Below are 23,170 nucleotides of genomic sequence, written 5' to 3'. Positions count from 1 at the left end.
TGTGAAGCATGGGGGTGGCAGCATCATGTTGTGGGGGTTGCTTTGCTCCAGGAGGGACTAGTGCACTTCACAAAATAGATGACATCATGAAGAAGGAAAATTATGTGGATACATTGAAGCAACATCTCAAGACAGCCAGGAAGTTAAAGCTCAGTCACAAATGGGTCTTCCAAATGGACAATGACCCCAAGCATTCCTCCAAAGTTGTGGCAAAATGGCTTAAGGACAACAAAGTCAAGGTATTGGAGTGGCCATCACAAAGCCCTGACCTCAATCTGATAGAAAATTTGTGGGCAAAACTGAAAATGTGTGTGCGAGCAAGGAGGCCTACAAACCTGACACAGTTACATCAGTTCGGTCTGGAGGAATGGGCCAAAATTCCAGCAACTTATTGTGAGAAGCTTGTGGAAGACTACCCAAAATGTTTGATCCAAGTTAAACAATAAAAAGGCAATGCTACCAAATACTAACAAAGTGTATGAAAACTTCTGACCCACTAGGAATGTAATGAAAGAAATAAAAGCTGAAATAAATAATTCTCTCTACTATTATTCTGACATTTCACATTCTTAAAATAAAGTAGTTATCCTAACTGACCTAAGACAGGGAATGTTTTCTATGATTAAATATCAGGAATTGTGAAAAACTGAGTTTAAATGTATTTGGCTAAGGTGTATGTAAACTCCTAACTTCAAATGTAATCAATGACAAATGTGATTCAGATGTTTATGAAAAGCCATTTTAGAAGTAGGCAATGCTCACCTTGGTTTAGTTTTGGGTTTGTAGATTATTATGTGAGGTCTTGGACTAGTATTCAGTACAAGAAATATTCAATTAAGGTGTAAATTGTTTAGTGAAATGGTTCCAAGAGTTATTAAATTTAATTTCTTTGAGCGTAATTACAGGCTCAAATAGAAATTAGAAAAAAGGAAGAAATGACACCACGAAAGCTCACTCTTCAAACAAGCAAGCAAGGCCACGAAAGCTAATGTACAATAATCACATTTCCATAGTAATTAGGCAACAAACCAGGCCATGGCAAAAACTACAGACTTCAGTTTCACTCAGTCTAATACTTTACATGCTAATATTCTTTGAGGCCTCTTTAATGTTTTAATAGTGGTGGACAAATCCATTTATTTTTTTTTTTAAGTTCTTCTGTTTCTTATGCAGCAGAAATACTCAAACAGCAAATAGCTTTGAGTAAAGATTATTTATTCGCCTTGTACAAAGCTGTACTGACACAAACAAAACAAGTAGTACTTTTACATAAACTGCAACTCCACACTAATTTACCCAGCGGTCAGGATGCATTAATCAATCAAAACTTGTTGTGCACTCTTTTTTTTTTTTCTCCCCTGCCTCCACATCTGAGACAGGCAATCTGTGCATCTTATCATGTGGCTTGTCGAGCGCATTACTGTGGAGACCTAGCGCATGGGAGGCTCATGCTATTCTCTGTGGCATCCATGCACAACTCACCACGTGCCCCACTGAGAGTGAGAGCCACATTATAGCGACCACAAAGATTACCCCATATGATTCTACCCTCCCTAGCAACCGGTCCAATTTGGTTGCTTAGGAGACCTGGCTGGAGTCACTCAGCATGCCCTGGATTCGAACTGGCGACTCCAGGGGTGGTAGTCAGCGTCTTTACTCGCTGAGCTACCCAGACCCCCCCTTGTTGTGCACTCTTAAAGGAACAGTTTACCCAAAAAATGATAACTCTCTCATCATTTACTCTTCGATTGGTTTGGGTTCAGAACAGACCAAAATAACTCCTTTTCCACTATAAATCTTGTCATCTGCAGTAATATCTGGGAGTTATATTTTGGTCTGTTCATAACCAAAACCAATTGTATTGCTTCAGAAGACATGGATTAACACTTGAACAAGTCCCACTGTTGATCTCAATGGGTCAGATTGACCTGGCTAGTAAAATCACAGTTCAGCAGTCACAATTTACAAATCTTCTCCCAAACAACAGTTTTACCATCAATAACTTACCTTTCACTAATTTAAAAATGTAAAATTTACAAATTGTATTTACAGTAAATGCTCCCAATTTACATTAGAATATATGTTCAATATGTATTTCTGTATGTTTGTGTGTGAGCGGGTGAGTGAAATTATGAGTATTGCGTGTACTTATAAATAACATTTTGGACTGTTCTACATTTTACAGCTTTCTTGTAATTCAAACTGACCCTTTTTAGAGCTTTGTTTATAAATACATGAAATTAAAGGTGCACTCAGTAAGTTTTTGCTCATGACATCTTGGATTTACAGTGACACCTAGTGGTGTGGATGCAGCATCATTCAAAATCAATAAATTTCAGTTACAGATGCCATTGTAGAAATTCACTATTCACAATCAGCCATGATTAATTTAATCCATGAGTGAAAATGTCCAATAACAAGATGGTTACTGAGATTCAGTGAGTAGTATTCAGCTGGTCATGTGATTCTAAAATGGCAGCCCTCATGAGGCGCCCCTGCCCCATGTAGAATAAAACAGCTTTTATAAGGTTACTGATATTACTGAACTCTTCATCTCACACAAGTGGCCATGATTTTATACATATGTTTCAAAATTATAATTAATTTCTATAGGAGTAAAACTTTTTTTAAAAAAGGAAAAAATTACTGAGTGCACCTTTAAAAATAAAATTGCATTGCCAGGTTCAGATCACCTCTGTGGATTTTCAGGATGAAAAGTTGAAGATAAGTTGATGTAAATCAGAGTTAAAAGTTCAGATGTGTCAAATTGACCCATAAGACCATTCAAGGGTCAAAACAGAGTTGCAGAGATGATCCTTTATGCTGCCTTTATGTCCTTTGTAGAGCTTGATGTTTTGGCCCGTATTGACTTGCATTGTATATTTTCATATCATATCTGCACCAAAATATCTTTGTTTGTGTCACACGAGTTTGAGATGGCATAAGGGTGAGTAAAGGAGAGAATTATCATTTTTGGGTGAACTATTCCTTTAAGGCTGAATCATATTGACAGCAATTTTACTGTTGGAGGTGACCTAGCGACTGTATTGTTGGTTATAGTAGGTGTATGGTATTGTGCTAATGTTACTGGTGGAATGCACAACTGGCCTTTTAATAATCTGATCACAAGCGGGATGTATTGTAGGTAAAAAAATAAGATATAATTCTATTTTGACAATGGATCAGATTTCTTGCCGTTGATAATAAACATTCTGGATGTGTATGTGTATGTATAAAAATTGTAGCTGTACAAAATGCATCACATCACGAACAAGATGAATATTATCCACGCATCCAACTGACTTGGAATACTGACAATTTCTGACAAGGGTTTCCATGCATCATGTTTTTATTATATCCATGTATGTGGGCAGAAACTAATCATAGAGAACAGGGAAATTGCTCACAGTTACTTTTAACTTCTCCATCTTGCTTACACTCAATATCTCACATGAGTCAGAATTCAGGTGCTCCAAAGTCTTCACTCACATTGGTAGTCGCTGCATCATTGCTCATTTGCATAAATGCATAAACTTTACCGCATCGATGGATACACCCACATTGCTTTGCCAGCAGTCACTGTCACATCACCTAAAATCACCAGCTCTCACTGAAAATGAATGAACCTTTGGTTCCTTTGTCGCTGCAAATCATTGCCAGTGTGAAAGCCTCTTTAATATGAAAACTTTTGAGAATTGGCATACAGTCCATTTCCCAATTTTTTTTTTTGGCCAAGAACGGCCTACTTCAGGATTCCTACTTCATTGGATCAATGAATTTCCATGACTTTTCCATGAATGATTTCCATTAATTTCCTTGACTTCTCTATAACTTTTCCAGGCATGGAATTCACAGTTTTGATATTACTAGATATTTCCAGGTTTTCCATGACTGTGGAATGTACAATTATTAACCACAATTTGCTTTTATATGCAACGTTTAGATGTTTTTATATGCGTATACATGTGGTCAAGGATCTCTTGTCCCGTTACTACTGACTTTTTCAACTGTTGAATGTCTTTGATTCAATATTGATTCAATTTCTTTGAAATTCATGATTTGATGCCATAAACCTCACAAACTTTGGCAAATCTAGTAACTAGGTTCTTTTTCAGAAGCACTGATTTTAGCAGAATGTTTCTTTCTAGACTAATAAAAAACTATGCCATCTGACTTCCAGAAATTGCGCAGAAGTCAGCCAATCAGATGGGAGCTTGCATTTTAAGAAAGCTCTGACATGGGATAATACAACTGTTAAATCAGAAACCCTCTTAAAGAAAGACTTTGTCTTACCAAATAAAGCTGTCTTGAGAATTTAAACAGACAAGTACGGAGTGTTTATTTAATATTTCTGGTACCAGAGAGTGCTGATTTCTTCCGCTGTTGCGAAGGGCCTTCTTTCTGCGTTAGACATCTGCTGCTTTTCAGAGCCTCAAGTTCGGCAGCTACCTGACCGAGTGATCACAAATTTAATGAAAGATCAGCACTGTAGGTCAAAATCAGTAACTGACTGCAAATTTCAGGAAATGAAACAACTGCAGCCCAGCAACAGTGTAATATCTTGACTTTCTGTCTTCATGTGGTTTTCATCAATTATGTACGATCAAAATGGTAGCTGACAAAACAGTATAAATGCCAAAAGTTCCAGTGGTGAAGGATGTGACTTACCATTTGAGCTTGTAATTTGAAGGTGCCGGCTTCCTCCTGGGCTTTAGACAGCTGAGTCTATCAGAGTGACACCAGTGTATTACTGTTTATGAGTTTATTATTGTCATAAATGCAAGAACAAAGACAGTAAACCACAAAGTCTTTATTTACAAAGTCACGATTGCAGTTAATATCAGGAGAGTTGCCTGAATATTTGTGTACAGAATTTTAATAATCCTTGCACATTGTTTTTATACACAATTAATCTGAGAGCAAGTAACTTGAGGATAATTAAATTATGAATTTTTCAACTTTAAAAAGGCATTAAATCAAAATTAACTTTAAAAAAAGAACATTTTAGGTTAGTTTCTTTATAAAAGCATGAAAGTATAGACTGTTTTGAAAGAATAGCCAAAAGACTTTAACATTGTAGGTGTTAACATGAGACTAGTATGATTACATCACTTAATAACCTTGACAGGAGTTAAAAGATTGAATGTAACTTTTACATGACTACGTAAAGTCTGTACACCCAGTAACTTTCGCAAGATAAGCGCAAGAAAGGGACTAGATGTAAGCATACGCAAAGTCCTTTTTACATGGACCACCCTGCACCCACAGGAATTATGTTGGTAATGCATAACCAGAAGTTCACTGGCCTAGAACAGCAGTCCCAACACTAAAGAGATGATTTAGACCAGAGATGGGCAACAGGCAGCCCGCAGTGCTGTTGAATATGGCCCGTCGAACAAGACTGAGGATTGACTTTAGTTAATTGAAAAAGGCATTATGTAAAGATTGCATTCAGGCCATGATGTTATTCCCAACTATCGACCAGAAGAGGTTGCTTTTTCTTATCAGACCTGCTGATCACTGTAGGATTCTATCATGCACTTGTTCATAATTTATAAGGTAAATTGAGCACAATTTTACCTCAGCTAGTCAGCGAGCTAGTGAGCACTAACATTAATGTATGCAAGGGTAAACCCATGCCTTCCCTCGTAAGGGTAACCCCATGCCTCAATTTGATTCACCATTACAACACCACTGATCAACTGATCAAAGAGACATACAGCATAGGTGAACTAGGCCAGTGGGGCCAGTGCCCAGTGGCCCTTGACTAACAGGGGCCCGGGGGGGCCCTGGGCTGCAAGGTCTCGCGGCCCATCAACTTTGAAAACAAATGTTTATATACGTTTAAATATGTGGCCCCCAGAGCTTATGCAAGGCCCCCTCAACAGAGCCCTGTGACTATGAGTGCCCCCAGCCCTCTTATAGGACTCTTTTGCCTTCCTGTTTCTAATTAAATGTTTTGAGAAACTCTTTAACCTTATAACACCATGCATTTCATATTTTATACATGACTTTCTAAAGCCTCTACATCATCACCACGATGTGTATGAGAGGTCTGCTGTCACCTAGTGAAAGTTTTCATGCTGTACTGGAAGAAGACCTTGTTATATAATTTTCCAAAATAGCTACCATGATGTTTTGATGCACTCAGCTTTTTTAAGTGAAATCTTTGCTGATTTTGAAGTAAAACTAACAATAACGTTTATTTTGCTACTGATATTTCAAAATGAGTACTTATTGAATTCAAGCAACGTGATTAAAATGTCATTATTTTGTAGAAAAATAGGTTTAAACAGGTTTAAAAAATATAAATTTCTGACTTTTATTTCATGTTAGGCTTTATATGGTTAAGCTTTATTCTTTGTATAAAAGGGCAGTCGAACAAAAATTTTTATTATACTATTAATTGCTATAACTGCATGTTTGCACTACATTACAAAAAATTACTTTGCTTAGGTGGTTGGGAAAAATAAAATATTGATATTTTACTTTGTGTGGTTCAAAAGTACTGATTAAACTAGATATGTAAAGTTTGTTGAGACAAACTATAATGTTGGTCTGACAAAACCTTGTCTGAAAGTTTAAAATAGTTTTAAATGCTTGAAGTTAGACATTTTTTCAGGTTTGAAAGAAAGAAAGAAAAGAGAACATCTTAAATCAGATTAAATTTCTTGAGTGTAAGTTTTGACAAATGAAGTTTGAAATTACAAAACAGACTCGTAGCTCATTTTAACTTTCTATCAATGTAATGTAGTCTAGGGAATGTTTGAACACTTTGAAAAGGCTTAAATGATGCCTTTTCAGGGCTTTTTGATGGAAGAATAATAATGGTAGTCAAGCTGTAGGGTCGTTCCAAACAGAATTTCCCAAACAATTACCAAATGACCACTATCTTTGAGCTCCACACCTTTCAGCCATTTGAAGCTCTCACAATGGAGGGTTAAGTCTTTGTAGGGATGATCACTTCTGAATGGAATGAGTTGAAAAGGTAGCTGTTTCTCACCCACACCTATTATACCACTTATCGTTTCTTATATTGCTTCTGAAGATATGAATTTAACCACTGGAGTCTTATGGATTAATTTTATGTTTTCTTTATGTGATTTTTGGAGCTTAAATTTCTGGTCACCATTCACTTGCATTGTATGGGCCTACAGAGCTTAGATATTTTTCTAAAAATCTTTGTGTTCTGCTGAAGAAAGTCATTCACATCTTGGATGGCATGAGGATGTGTATATAATAAGAGAATTTTCATTTTTGGGTGACCTTTCCCTTTAAAGTGTTTGATGAAGTTAAAATATTTTATAATTTATTATGGCCCCTGTAAAAATATGCATTTTGTATACATAATTTGTAGTATTTACAATGAGTTTACATTATGTAAAACAAACAATAAAATGGTACTGTCTCTAAGAACAGTGGCTGATCAGCGAACATGTTAGCAGTTTCTTTACCACATTCGTGTTGTGTGTTTAAATTAATCTGACTGTATTTAACAGAACAGGTATTAAAAGAGACTTAAATCAATGAAAATAGATTGCGTAGATCTCAACTTTATAAGATAACCGGACCGGGGGGGGCCCTAAAAGAAAATTGGCCCCAGGGACCTTGCTAGTCATAATCCGCCCCTGACATACAGTATGAGAGATACGAACACTGGTGCTGCCAGAGCTGCTCTCCTCACAGATGTAAAGGGTAAAATACATCGGCATCAAAACTTTTTACGAAATCCGTGACAGCGCAAGGATTACCAAAGACATCTATTGCGGTTTCGCTCGTGCTTGCATAAAAAGAAAAAGTAATTGTCAGAGGAAGAAACTTTAAAGAAATGCGCTGCTGAGATGTTGAAAAGTCTTGCGAATAGTAAGAATGTTTCTCTGACGCACGGGACTGTTCGCTCTGTGTGTGTGTTGCGGGGCTGGTGGGTGCTGAAATGTTTTGTATTAATGTGATAATATTTGGATTTTAACTAATACCTATAAGCTGTTTTATGAGGTGGGGTTGAAAATGCTGAAAATACGATCCTTGTCTGTTTTCATTTGTGTGTTTGTGTGTGTTGTAAATGTACAGATAATGCAAATTAGATACATTTTCTTCAAAATGTAAGTTTAAAGTATATTGCTTGTCAATTGAACATGAAGTTGTACATTTGAACTGCATGTTTAAGTAAATATGCAAGTTATGCAATAACTAACTAAAGATTTTTGAGTCTAAATAATTTATATTATGTAACTTATATTTTAATATAAAAAGTTATTATAATAAAATTACATATAATTATTTACTTTATTCAATTATTTAATAAAAATATTCACTATAAAATTAGTTTAAATGTTTTATATGCAAATCACATTTTTATATTGTATAAATATATAATATAAAAATATAATATTTTTATATTATATTTTTATATTATATATTATATAAATTATCATTTAAATTGTATTGTATAAATTGTTTGTGCAGTATTGCTTGTGCATTATGGGAAATGTAGTCACCTCCATCTCCTGAACTTTCTGCAGCATCTCCTCTGCCTCCTTGACCCAGAGCTTAAGCTGAGGGGAGTATTTACTCGTGGCCAGCTTGTATGACTCTAATATGGCCCTCATTCCATCTCACTCCTGACCCACATACACAAGCAGACTCAATTCCAGAGCACAATTCAGTCCAATCACTTTCCTAATGTACAGTGGTGGCCAAAATTATGGCACCCTTGTAGCAAAGAAGGCTGTGAAAAATATGTCTTTATTGTTTATCCTTTTGATCTTTCATTCAAAGTATTCACAAATATATATCATCTAATGGATATCAAACAATTGCAAACACAACACAAGTTTTATCAAAAAATAAATATTCTTGTCAAATATATGTGTGGCACAATTATTGGCACACATTTATTCAATACTTTGTGTAACCTCCCTTTGCCAAGATAACAGCTCTGAGTTCCCTATCTGTCACTCACTCGACGTTGTGTCGATGTAGTGACACTAGGGGTCACTATTGGGAGCCCGAGACACCTCTGGTCTTTGATAAAAGGCCAATGAAAATTGGCAAGTGATATTTGCAGGCCACTCCCCCAGACATACGGGTATAAAAGGAGCTGGTATGCAACCACTCATTCAGATTTTCTCTTCGGAGCCGAACGGTCATGCTGAGCCGAACGGTCATTCCCATGACTGTTCATTCACCTCTGCTGGATCTGACGGTACATTTCAGCGGCTTCTCCCTCCCTCCTTTATTTCTCTAAAAGAGTATATTTCTCTAAAAGAGCGGCACACACAGAACGTCTTTTTAAAGATGCCTTTCCTTTGTGTGTTTTTCCTGGTTGCGCTCGTTATCTCTCGCCTTCTGATGGTCACGATCACTGTCTTTCATGTCTGGGCACTGCTCACGTGGAGACAGTGTTCATGGATGGTCATGTACTCATTGTGAGGACATACATGTCCATGGCAACGATGCGGTCGCGGCTCGCCTTCGTAAGAAAGCAAGCCACCCCAGAGGCTCCCCGCCTCGGTCCTTTTACCCACGGGTATGAGGCCGGCGTGGCTAGCACTGGGGGCGATTTGGGGAACCCAATGGGACCGCCTCTGCCGGGTATCCCCCCGCGGACCTCCCATTCCCCAGCACGCTCATCCGCCCCGATCGGGCTTCCGGATGAGTCCGCCAGCTCGTCTCACAGTAAGTTCGACCTCTTATTCGGAGCCCACAAAAGTGGTGAGCTCTCGAGCGCAGCATCGGACAGCGGCTCGTCCAGTAGGACGCGAAAGACTCAGCTGGGCTCCTCCCTTCGGGGACGACTGCCCAGTCACAGGCTGATGAGGAGATGACGACATGCTTTCCCTGGCAGCCGCGAGTGTCGGCTAGAGTGGAACCGTCCACTCTTCCCTGAATCCTCGCGGCTCGATGATTGGTTCCTGGGCTCGCGGCGCTGCTAAGAGCCAGGCCCTACCCCCATTCCTTTCTTCCCGGAAGTGCATGAAGAGCTGACAAGGTCGTGGGAGGCACTTTTTTACTGCCCAGTCCTGATCTTTTCAGCTTCCCCACCCTCACTACCCTCAATGATGGGGCAGCCAAGGGCTATTCGGCAATCCCCTGGTGGATAAAGGCGCTCGCGGTGCACCTATGCCCGCAGAGCGCCACCACCTGGCGCAGGTGCCCAAAGCCCCCGTCCAAGGCCTGTAGGTTTACATCGTCTCTGATGGCCAAGGCCTACGGTGCCGCTGGACTAGCCACCTCCACCCGGCATGCCATGGCTCGCCTGCAAGTCTGTCCAAGGCACTAAAGGAACTGCACAAGGGTAGTTTCGCCCCGAGATTGATACAGGAACTGCACTCGGCGACCAACCTCGCTCTCCAAGCAACGGAGGTCACAGCGTGGTCTCTCGGGTGGACGATGTCCACATTAGTGGTCCAGGAGCGCCACCTTTGGCTCAACCTGGTCGAGATGGGTGAGGCCGACAGGACACAGTTCCTTGCTGCCCCCATCTCCCATGCTGGCCTATTTGGCGACACCGTCAAAGACTTTGCCCAGCAGTTCTCGACGGTGGAGCAGCAGACGGAGCCTATCCGGTATATCCTGCCCCGGCGTGGCTCAAGATCCCGCACCCCATCTGCTCGTTGCCAAGTGTGTCCCCCTGCGGTGACTGCACTGGCTCCGCCACAGCCCACCCCTTCGGCCCGATGTGGAGCCCACCACAGGAAGCAGACGCCACCCGTCTCGCGGCCGCCAAGAACCCGTGAAAGGCTTCAAAGTGCTCTTGAGACAGGTGACCCAGGGATGATGAAACCCGCTGCTCTGGAGCTGGTAAGCAAACCTCTCCATCCCCCGGAAGAATGCCGGGAGGAATATCTTTTTGTTACCTTTGCATTTAATTGCGCTGCATGCACAAGTGGCTGCAGTACTCAAGAGTTCAGCAAGAGCGGTTTCCATGTTCCATGGGTCACATATCCGGTGTGCACGGCCGTCATCAAGACCACCGTCCACCACTCTATTTGGCAGGTTTGGTGCTCCAGCGGCGGTCTCCCACCCCTGAGTGCCCAGCTATGGCACAAATCCACCCCGATGTGACAGTCTCCACGGGACACGAGGACAGGCCTCTTCCTCCCCCATCCCAGGCTGTTCTGGGGATGGTCACAAGGAGCCAGGTAAGTGCTTCGATGTCCCTAGACTCAGCACGGCCACGACATGGTGTGGCACCTCCAGCTCCGCCCCGCCGCGAGGCCCCACCTGCCGGTACGTCCAATGACGTTGTCCCTTACTCACGTTGCAGCCAAGTGGACTGACTCACTGAACATTAACTTGACCATCAGAGGAAACTGAGCACCTTTTTTTTTCTTTTTGTTCTGGTTCAGCCTAGTGGCTAGAGTTTGTTTTGTGTAGTACCGCTCCTTCGGGACAGTGTTGTGGATGAATCTGCACATTCTTTGTGCTTATGCCTCCTATTGGTTGGAGTTTGTTTTATGGAGTATTTCTTGCAAGACTTTGGAGTGATTAGGTAATTTGTTGCACTCATGTGACAGTCGAATGGGCCGGCTCACTGAACATTCGTTTGACTGTCCGAAGAAACTGAATGGCTTTTTTTTTTTTTTTGTGCTGGTTCCACTAGCGGCTGGAGTTTGTTTTGTGGAGGAACACACATTCGGGACAGTTATGTGGATGAATCTACATGTTCTTTGTGTTTATTCCGCTTATTGGCTGGAGTTTGCTTTATATATTATCTTCTGTAATGTTATTCTTTCTCACAAAATGTGTATAGAAACACCAGACCATAAGATTTATTCTAGAATAGATTTTATATATAACTCACTTCATATATTGTTGATTGCTCAGTTGGAAACATTTTAGTCTCAGATCATGCCCTGGTGAATTTAGAGGTGTTTCCACATATGGAAAGAAAGAAAATCATATAGTTGCCACTTTAATGTATCCCTATTGCAAAATCCTGAATTCCAACAAATGTTAAAGGCTGAAATCAGTGTTTATATGGAGACCAACTGGTCCTCAGTATCCTCTGTGGGCGTGGATTGGAAGGCACTTAAAGTGGTTCTTAGGGGCCGGATCATACAGTATGCCTCATTCAGCACAATAACTCGTGGAGTTGGAAGGGAATATTAAAAGTGCAGAGGCACAGCTGAAGCACCAAATGTCATCTGTTGACCTGATTGAAATACAAATATAGCACTATTTTGTCACGGAAGGTGGAGTTTTGGCTATTCAGGGCAAGACAGTCATACTTTGAGTCGAGGGACAAAGCAGGAAAACTTCTGGCTAGATATATAAAACAGATTGAGTATTTTTCTACCATTCCCTCAGTGAAATCTGCTGGTGGTGAAATATTTAGCTCCATTGATATTAATAATGCTTTTAAAGAATTCTATCTTGATCTCGAGTTCCACATCTTTGTCTACTAATGAAGATATTAGAAACTTTGTGGAACGATTAGAACTCCCTAAACTGATGAATGAACAAAAATATTCTCTTGATTCTGAGATAACCATGGAGGAGCTTGGTGAGGTAATAAAGGCCTTGCCTACAGGCATGGCTCCGGGACCAGATGGCTTTGCTGCTGAGTATTTTACATCTTATGCTACAGAATTGGCTCCACTTTTGCCAGAAGTTTATATGAAATCATTAAAGAATGGAAAGCTTCTGCCAACCATGATGCAAGCCCGGATCAGTCTGATTCTTAAAAAGGACAAAGATCCAAGCGAGTGTAAGAGTTACCATCCAATTTCCCTGATCCAGATAGACGTTAAAATATTGTCAAAAATGTTGGCTAACCGATTAAGTTATGACATCTCTTATACATATAGATCAGGTGGGGTTTATTCGGGGCAGTAGCTCTTCTGATAACATTAGGTGTTTCATCAATATCATGTGGTCAGTGGCAAATGATCAGAATCCGGTCGCTGCCATCTCACTTGACACCGAAAAGGCGCTTGATATGGTAGAATGGAATTATCTTTTTAAGATTTTGAAAATGTACAGGTTTGGGAATATGTTTATTGGATGGATTAAGTTACTTTATAGACACCGATTAAGTTATGATGTTATGACGTGGTAGTGGCGTTACAAACAAATTGATTAATTTCAGATAATTTTACTCTGGATAGGGGCACCTGGCAGGGTTGCCCTCTTTCACCATTATTGTTCTGTCTTGCCCTGGAACCATTAGCAGCTGTGATAAGAAAGGAGGATGATTTTCCAGGGATGATGGCGGGAGGTATGGCGTATAAGCTTTTGCTTTATGAAGATGATATTTTATTATTTGTCTCTGACCCTACTAGATCTATGCCTTGCTTCCACAGAATTATTAATTCCTTTTCTAAGTTCTCGGGATACAGAGTTAATTGATCTAAATCCGAAGCTTTGGCTCTGACAGTGTACTGCCCGGTGACGGCTTTTCAGCTGAGCGCCTTTCAGTGGCCCAAACAGGGCATTAAGTATTTGGGCATTTTATTCCCAGCAAATCTGTGTGATTTAGTTAGAGTTAATTTTGACCCTTTAAAAAAAATGTTTTCGAACGATGTGGGCAGGTGGGCTTCATTACATTTATCTATGGTTAATGTTATTAAAATGAATTGTTTTCCAAAATTCAACTACCTGCTACAGTCTCCCCCTATAGATATCCCCCTCTTTTATTTCAAGCAATTTGATAGCATAGCAAAGTCATTCATTTGGAATGGTAAACGTCCCAGATTACATTTCAGTATGCTGCATAGGCCGATTGACAAAGGTGGGCTAGGCCTAACCAAGATTTTGGTTTATTATTATGTTTTTGGTCTCAGACATTTTGCTCATTGTTCACTTCCACCTGAGAGAGAGCCCCTCCCTGGTTTTGTAATGAACAGGAAGTTCTAGCCCCTATTTCGCTATTGCAAAGCCTTTCTATCAAACTAACCAGAGAAGTTAAGTTACACCCTGTTATCTCGCATTTGCATGCAGTATGGACAAAAGTGTCCAGAGTGTTTAATTCGGACATTTATTTAAATGTTGCATCGAGCATATGGCTGAACTCAAAATTATGCATTAATAAGTCCCCTTTCTGCTGGTCAGAGTGGATTGGGGGGTGGGGGGGCTACTTCACTCGGTGACCTATATGAGGCGGAGTATTAAAATCCTTTGAAAATTTGGTTCAACATATTGGGATTCCCAGATCTCAGTTTTTAGGTATTTACAGCTGAGCCACCTGCTCTGTACTATTTTTGGGAGTAGCATACACCCCCCTAAAGCGGCAGACACTCTGGGAGTGGTGATTACTGCTTTTGGAAAAGGTCATGAGGCATCAGTGTATTACTCCCTGCTAATTCAGAGTCTGGGGACGGAGCTTTAACTTCTATCAAGATATTATGGGAGAAAGATTTAAACTTGGTATTGGAGGAGGGAGTGTGGGCTAGGATTCTAAAAAACATCAAGTCTGCATCTAGAGATGCAAGGGTGCGCCTTATGCAGTTCAAGATTTTACATTGATTCTATTGGACCCCCTCTAGATTGTTTAGGCTTGGTCTTAAAGACACACCCACCTGCTGGCGATGCCAATCAGAGGATGGAGACACAAGCCATGTCTTTTGGTGGTGTGTTAAGATCCAAGAATTTTGGTTCAAGGTTTAGAGTTTTGTGTGTGACGTATTGGGCACTCAGGTTTCATTTTGCCCCAGACTTTGTATTTTGGGTGATGGGGCAGTCATCAATGTAGAGAACAGACACATAAAGAGTTGGGTCCTAACCAGTGTCATGATCACCAGACAGATAGATTTAATGGGATGGAGGTTGGCTGGAGCACCCCCATTTCAGGAGTGGTGTTCGGAGATGGGGAGGGTGGCAGCTTTTGAAGAAGGGTCATCTAGAAGACTGGGGAAATTGAACTCGTTTGTGGGGAAATGGGGCAGATATCTGGCGTTTTTGGAGGGTTCTCGGGGAGAGGCAGTGGAGAGAGAGGTGTGGTTGATAATGTGTGATTATTATATTTATTTATTTATTTATTGTGTGTGTGTGTCTATAATCATGTATGACCACTGGGATATTGTTGAGGGCCAGGGTGGGGTTGGTGATTGGGAGGGGGAGGGGTAATAGTGGGGGTTAAATATTGATTCTGTGTATATATGTTTTGTTCTTCTGTGTTTAATATATGAATCAATAAAAATTGCTAATCAAAAAAAGTAACAACCTTTTATAAAACAGCATACATTTAAGACAGCACCGCAAATACTACCACGTAAGATTAATGCTTTCAACCAATTATTTTCGAACCATATCACTAACTCTGCATATGCATGTTTATGATCCATATAAGTTCAAAATGACAACTGATTTTACAATATAGAAAAAGGATGATTTTCCGAGCAACACATACACTACCGGTCAAAAGTTTTGAAACATTTGACTTAAATGTTTCTCATGATCTTAAAAATCGTTTGATCCGAAGGCGTATGCTTAAATGTTTGAAATTAATTTTGTAGACAAAAATATAATTGTGCCAACATATTGATTTATTTCATTACAAAACAAAAATTTTATTTAAAAAAAAAAAAGTTTTGAAATTGATGACTTGGACCAAATAATAAAGAAAAGCAGCCAATAAGTGCCCAACATAGATGGGAACTCCTTCAATACTGTTTAAAAAGCATCCCAGGGTGATACCTCAAGAAGTTGGTTGAGAAAATGTCAAGAGTACATGTCTGCAAATTCTAGGCACAGGGTGACTACTTTGAAGATGCTAAAATATAACACAGTTTTGATTTATTTTGGATTTTTATAGTCACAAGATAATTCCCGTAGTTCCATTTATGTTATCCCATAGTTTTGATGACTTTACTATAATTCTAAAATGTGAAAAAATATATAATAAAGAATGAGTAAGTGTTTCAAAACTTTTGACCGGTAGTGTAGACTGAAGGACAGACAGGCATTTGAGAAACTGTAGGTCACATATTTTCATTCATGGCTCTGTACAACTTTTTAAAGGTCAAATCAGCATTTGTTTTATTTCCTGAAGTCAAGAAAACAGTTCAGGTTATTCTTTTTATGAGTTTTGCCACCTTAGGGGTTTACACACACATTGCACGCATAAACACACACGTCTTCAAAGGCTATTTTTTCAGCTTTTATGGTAATGAAATTCACCCGTGCTTTTATCTTAAACTCACCTCATTCGTCCCACAGATAGCAAACTCTCATTTAGGACCCTATTATTTTGGCACTGCCATCAGTGTTTCTGTGCTGTAGAATCTATGTGGGTGAGTGAGTGATTGAGTGAGTGAGAGTGAGTGTGTGAGGGAGTGAGGGAGCGAAACAGTGCCGCACTGCAGTTTTTTTCCCACCCCTATGGATCTTCATTTAATGGAGAACTTGGGTCAATGCAACAATGAAACCGTTTTATCATGGCTTTAATTATAGCTAGAAAACTGTTAGTCTATTAGATTTTGAAGTTGGCTAATGCATTTTCCAGGTTTTGCAGCAGACAAAGTGCTAATGTTGTCAATAATGCCTGGTGACAAACAGCCTCTGCTCTTAACTCTTTTAGTATAAGTAGTAAAAGCCATCCAAAAAAAAAACCAAACAAAAAAAAAAAGGATTTATTATCATATCTTAAAGCATAAGTGATAGGAGGTTGTGCCTTACAATGATTTTACTACAAGCAAAGGGTGTTCCTATCAGGCTATATATATATATATATATATATATATATATATATATATATATATATATATATATATATATATATAAAATGTATATATATATATGTATATATATATATATAAATACACCAATCAGCCACAACATTAAAACCACCTGCCTAATATTGTGAAGGTCCCCCTCATGCTGCCAAAACAGCGCCAACCCACATCTCAGAATAGCATTCTGAGATGCTATTATTCTCACCACAATTGTACAGTGTTGTTATCTGAGTTACCGTAGACTTTGCCAGTTCGAACCAGTCTGGCCATTCTCTGTTGACCTCTCTCATCAACAAGGCATTTCCATCCACAGAACTACCCCTCACTGGATGTTTTTTTTTTTTTTTTTTTTTTGGCACCATTCAGAGTAAATTCTAGACTCTGTTGCGTGTGAAAATCCCAGGAGATCAGCAGTTACAGAAACACTCAGACCAGCCCGTCTGGCACCAACAATCATCCGTTCGATTATCTAATCAGCCAATCATGTGGCAGCAGTGCAGTGCATAAAATCATGCAGATACAGGTCAGGAGCTTCAGTTAATGTTCACAACAATCATCAGAATGGGGAAAAAATGTGATCTCAGTGATTTCAGAATCAGAATCAGAATCAGCTTTATTGCCAAGTATGCTTACACATACAAGGAATTTGTCTTGGTGACAGGAGCTTCCAGTGTACAACAATATAAAAACAATACAAAAACAGCAGCAAGACATAGATAATAATAAAAGCCCGGCAGATGTAAATAATAATTATACACATTCATACATACACACACAGACACACACATACATACATATACACATACGTAGTGCAAATCTAATACAAATCTGTTATCTGTTATGTACAGTGCAAAATAAAAATCTGTTATGTACAGTGCAAATGTTTTTTTTTTTTTTCAGAGGAATGAAATGGCAGAAGAGGTTGGATGTGTTCAATAAATATAAAAAAGACTAAACTGTGTATTCCACATAGTTATTGCTCAATGGGGCAATTTAACTGTTCATGAAATGGATAGCCTGAGGGAAAAAACTGTTCCTGTGCCTGACGGTTCTGGTGCTCAGAGCTCTGAAGTGTCGTCCAGAAGGCAACAGTTCAAAAAGGTAATGGGCAGGGTGAGTATGGTCCAGAGTGATTTTTCCAGCCTTTTTTCCTCACTCAGGAAGTGTATAGTTCTTGAAGGGTGGGAGCAGGGGGCAAGCAATAATCCTCTCAGCAGTCCGAACTGTCCTTTGTAGTCTTCTGATGTCTGATTTAGTAGCTGAACCAAACCAGACAGTTTTTGAAGTGCAGAGGACAGACTCAATGACTGCTGAGTAGAACTGTATCAGCAGCGCCTGTGGCAGGTTGAACTTCCTCAGCTGGCGAAGGAAGTACAACCTCTGCTGGGCCTTTTTCACAATGGAGTCAATGTGTGTCTCCCACTTCAGGCCCTGTGAGATGGTAGTGCCCAGGAACCTGAATGACTCCACTGCTGCCACAGTGCTGTTTAGAATGGTGAGGGGGGTCAGTGTTGGGGTGTTCCTCCTAAAGTCCACAATCATCTCCACCGTTTTGAGCGTGTTCAGCTCAAGGTTATTTTGACTGCACCAGACAGCCAGCTGTTCAACCTCCCTTCCGTATACAGACTCATCGTCATCTCGGATGAAGCCGATGACAGTGGTATCATCTGCAAACTTCAGGAGCTTGACAGAGGGGTCCTTGGCGATGCAGTCATTGGTGTAGAGACTTGAAGCGTTGCATGATTGTTAGTGCCAGATGCTATTGCTATTGTATAATGCTATTCTGAGATGCGAGTTGGTGCTGTTTTGGTGGCACGAGGGGGACCCATACAATATTAGGCAGGTGGTTTTAATGTTGTGGTTGTCAGTGTATATATAGTATATATTCAGTGTACGTATATATATATATATATATATTTACACACTACCGTTCAAAAGTTTAGGGTCACTTTTACTCTTACTATTTTTTTTTTTTTACATTTTAGAATAATAGTAAAGTCATCACAACTATGGAATAATAGAAATGGAAATATGGGAATTATGTTGTGACTAAAAAAAGCAAAAATAAATCAAAACTATTTTATATTTTAGCATCTTCAAAGTGGCCACACTTTGCCTAGATTTTGCAGAAATGTACTCTTGGCATTTTCTCAACCAACTTCTTGAGGTATCACACTGGGATGCTTTTTAAACAGTATTGAAGGAGTTCCCATCTATGTTGGGCACTTAATGGCTGCTTTTCTTAATTATTAGGTCCAAGTCTTCCATTTCAAAAAAAATTTTTTTTTCAAATAAAATTTTTGTTTTGTAATGAAATAAATTAATATGTTGGCACAATTATATTTTTGTCTACATAACTAATTTCAAACATTTAAGCATACGCCTTCAGATCAAAAAGTTTTTAAGATCATGAGAAACATTTCAGGCAAGTGACCCCAAACTTTTGAATGGTAGTATGTGTGTGTGTGTGTGTGTATATATATATATATATATATATATATATATATATATATATATATATATATATATATATATATATATATATATATATATCACTAAACATATGCGTCAACCTCACCGTATGTGTCAACTAAATGTTGTCTCACACCAATGTAATTAACAACTTAATAACAGAGTAATACATGAGCTTGCTTGCTTATCTTTACTCTTAATTACTTGCTCTGACAGCTCTAATTTTCAATGTGTTTGTGTGTTCAGAGCAGTTTCCCAGTGTGGGAGGCTGGACGAGAGGAAGCTTTGAATGTCTCCAGTGTAGACATCATTAAGCCAGACCATTGACCTCGTTAAAACAAATACCATCTATTAAAGAAATATTATTGGAGTTTATTGAAGCCTTTGTTATTGGCCAATTACCCAAGATGTTGACAAACAATGAACAAGGGAGATTATTATTTGAATGCACAATAAGGTTTTGCTTCAGCAATTTATCTAAATCTTGTGCTAGTCTGCAGAGAGAACTTTAGATTTTTTAGAGAGTTATGGCCTCACCTGCCTATGAGACTTAAAGGAGTAGTTCACCCAAAAATGAAAATTCTCTCATCATTTACAGTATTCACACTCATGCCATCCTAGATATGTATGACTTACTTTCTTCTGCAGAAAACAAACAAAGATCTTTAGAAGAATATTTCAGCTTTGTCAGTCCATACAATGCAGGTGAATGGTGACCAAAATTTTGAAGCTCCATAAAGTATATTAAGGCAGCATAGAAGTAATCCATATGACTCTACTGGTATAATCCATGTCTTCTGAAGATATCAAATCGGTTGTGGGTGTGAACAGACCAAAACATAACTCCTTTTTCACAGGACTTCTTGCCATCACAGTCTCTAGGCATGATCATGATTTCAAGCTTGATTACACTTCCTAGTACGTGATGCATGCGCAGAGCACTAGGTAGCATTAGGAAGTGTAATAGAGCTAGACATTTTGATTGCCAAGGAGACTGCTGATTTCAAGAATTATATTGAAAAAGGAGTTACATTTTGGTCTGTTCTAGGGCTGCAACTAACGATTATTTTGATAATCGACTAATCTAATAATTATTAGAATGATTATTTGACTATTCGGGCAATTATTGCAATGATTAATCATTAGCTCTTAACCAACTAATCAGCTTGTGCCCCAACTTAAAAGGTTGTATTAAACATGCTTACTAACAATAAAGAGGACTACATCATCTTTTAAAAATACCTCTAAATGACATTCACTGAATTACAAGGGAAAAAATACTTGGATTTTTATTGTTTAATTCATTAAAAAAAAATCAATGCAAAACAATCCAAAGTGTTTTTGTCCAGTTTTCCATTTAAAATTATCTAAAAATCCTTAAAACAATATACATTTACTTGAGAAGCGACATATTAGATATATAGATGCTTTCAGAGAATGTATCTTGAATATAAGTGTATTTTGTATATAAGTGTATTTTTTCATTTGTTCATACTTCTGCTAGTGCAGTAAAAACAAAATATACATATATACATGACACATTCTCTGAAAACAAGACTAAATATCTTATATGTTGCTTCTCAGGTAAATGTATACTGTTTTAACGATTTTTAGATATTTTAAAATATTTAAATATTAAATATTATATTAAACATTCTCTGATAGCAATTCTTTCTTCCACAGTATAGCTCCTAAAGTAAATGTACATAAGGAGATAGATAGAAGATATTTATCTTGGAAACCAAAAAGAACAAACAAAAAAGACAAATTTAAGACCAATTTTTCTGCACTGTATAATGGGCTAAGACTACATTCACTCACCTTTTTGTTTACTTCGATTCAACTTTAACTCACAAAAAAACAAACTCTCTCTTCTTAGAGATAGAATCACCAATTTTCTTCACAATAAGATACACACCGTGACACATAAATATATTATGATTCACTGCGTTGCGAGCCATCACGTTATAATGTAGCTGCAGCAAGCACGCGTGGGGAATGAGCGTCTCCGCTCCATCTTTGTGCTTATTTATACAACCCGCTTCCTTATTATTTCAACTTTAAAGGATGTATCAAAAATATATTGATTATACAAGATGGTGCTGCGGATGGCCATCTCGGTGTGTAGCTCTTCAGTTCTTTTGTTGTTGTTGTTTGTTTGTCCTGTGTTTAGTAATATTTTTCCAGTCAGTTTTACCAGGGATGAACTGCTGATCATTCGGCAGCATATACCAGACAACCTTTTCCCAGTTTTTGAATATTCGGAAGTTTTGCTGGACATTTTAGTCGGAGGTGCGGCTGTGTTGTTTAAACGTGCTATGAGACGCAGGCGAGGGAGACGAGCAGGTGCGCTGGTCAGGCTCTGTTGGTGCAGCTTTCGAACAACGCTGCCGAGTATTCATCTAGCGAATCTCCACTCTCTTCCTAACAAAACAGACGAACTACATCTCCTCACCCACACAAACAAGGACTTTTCAAACTCTGCTGCCTTGTGCTTCACAGAAACCTGGCTGAGTGAAGCCATTCCGGACAGCGTGTTACATCTGCCGGGCTTTTAGCTGTTCAGAGCGGATCGCATCGCGGAGTTAACTGGGAAAACAAGAGGCGGTGGAACATGCTTTTTACATCAATTAAAGTTGTTGTACAGATGTAACAACGTTAAAGAGTTTGTGCTGTCCTAATTTGGAAGCGCTCTTTATTAACTGTAAGCCTTTCTACTCGCCACGGGAGTTTTCCTCGTTTATTCTGGTGAGTGTGTATATCGCGCCAAATGTGTGTGTGAGCACAGCGCTGCAACAGCTGACTGATCAAACCACAGACACAGAACAACAATACCCGGACTCGGTTATTATTATTCTTGGGGATTTCAAATCTCAAAGCAAATCTCACACATGAACTGCCCAAATACAAACAGAACATTACATGCCCCACCAGAGATAGGAACATACTGGATCATTGCTACACAACAATAAAGGATGCATATCGCTCTGTCCCTAGAGCAGCTTTGGGACTCTCTGATCACTGTCTGGTTCATCTTCTTCCAACCTACAGGCAGAAATTAAAATCAACCAAGCCAGTAGTAAGGACTGTAAAGAGATGGACCAATGAAGCAGAGCAGGAACTACAAACCTGCTTCGATTGCACGGATTGGAGTGTTTTTGAGGCTGTAGACACCAATCTGGGAGAGCTCACAGATACTGTTACATCATATATCAGTTTCTGTGAGGATATGTGCATTCCTACTAGGACTTATTTAAAGTTCAACAATGACAAACCGTGGTTTACAGCAGAGCTCAGGCAGCTTCGTCAGGCCAAAGAGGATGCTTACAGGGGTGGGGATAAAGTCTTGTACAATCAGGCCAGGAACACACTGAACAAGGAAATCAGAGTGGCTAAAAGAAGATACTCTGAGAAGCTGAAAAACAAGTTTTCAGCTAATGACCCTGCATCAGTGTGGAGTGGCATGAAACAACTTACAAATTACAGGACTCCTACCCCCAACCCTGTGGTGGACCAACAACTGGCTGACGACCTGAATGTGTTCTACTGCAGATTTGAAAGGCCCAATCTCACACCCCACACCCACTCTGACCTTCACTTCACACAAACACCAACACCTCCTGGACCCTTTCTAGATCCCCTTAAATTTGCTTATTGAGCAAACAGGTCTGTGGATGATGCAGTCAGCATGGGATTGCATCATATCCTGCAACATCTGGACAGACCAGGGACATATGCAAGGATCCTTTTTGTGAACTTCAGTTCGGCTTTCAACACCATCAGCCCAGCTATACTCCAGAATAAATTACACCAACTTTCTGTTCCCATGTCTATCTGTCAGTGGATTACCAGCCTTCTGACAGACAGGCAGCAGCTTGTGAGACAGGAGAAACTCACTTCCAGCACCTGTACAATCAGCACTGGTTCCCCCCAGGGATGTGTGCTCTCCCCACTACTCTTCTCCCTCTACACCAATGACTGCATCGCCAAGGACCCCTCTGTCAAGCTCCTGAAGTTTGCAG

General features: G+C 39.4%; 1 pseudogene; it reads right to left on the bottom strand.

The window, feature by feature from the left end:
* Positions 1–23,170, bottom strand: part of LOC127445564 (mitotic spindle assembly checkpoint protein MAD1-like) — a 138,764-nt pseudogene that overhangs the window by 82,705 nt on the left and 32,889 nt on the right.

This window comes from Myxocyprinus asiaticus, chromosome 8, assembly GCF_019703515.2.
Source record: "Myxocyprinus asiaticus isolate MX2 ecotype Aquarium Trade chromosome 8, UBuf_Myxa_2, whole genome shotgun sequence".
Lineage (NCBI taxonomy): Eukaryota > Metazoa > Chordata > Actinopteri > Cypriniformes > Catostomidae > Myxocyprinus > Myxocyprinus asiaticus.
Note: the sequence above shows the minus strand (reverse complement) of the source record. Positions and strands in the feature narration are given on the sequence as shown.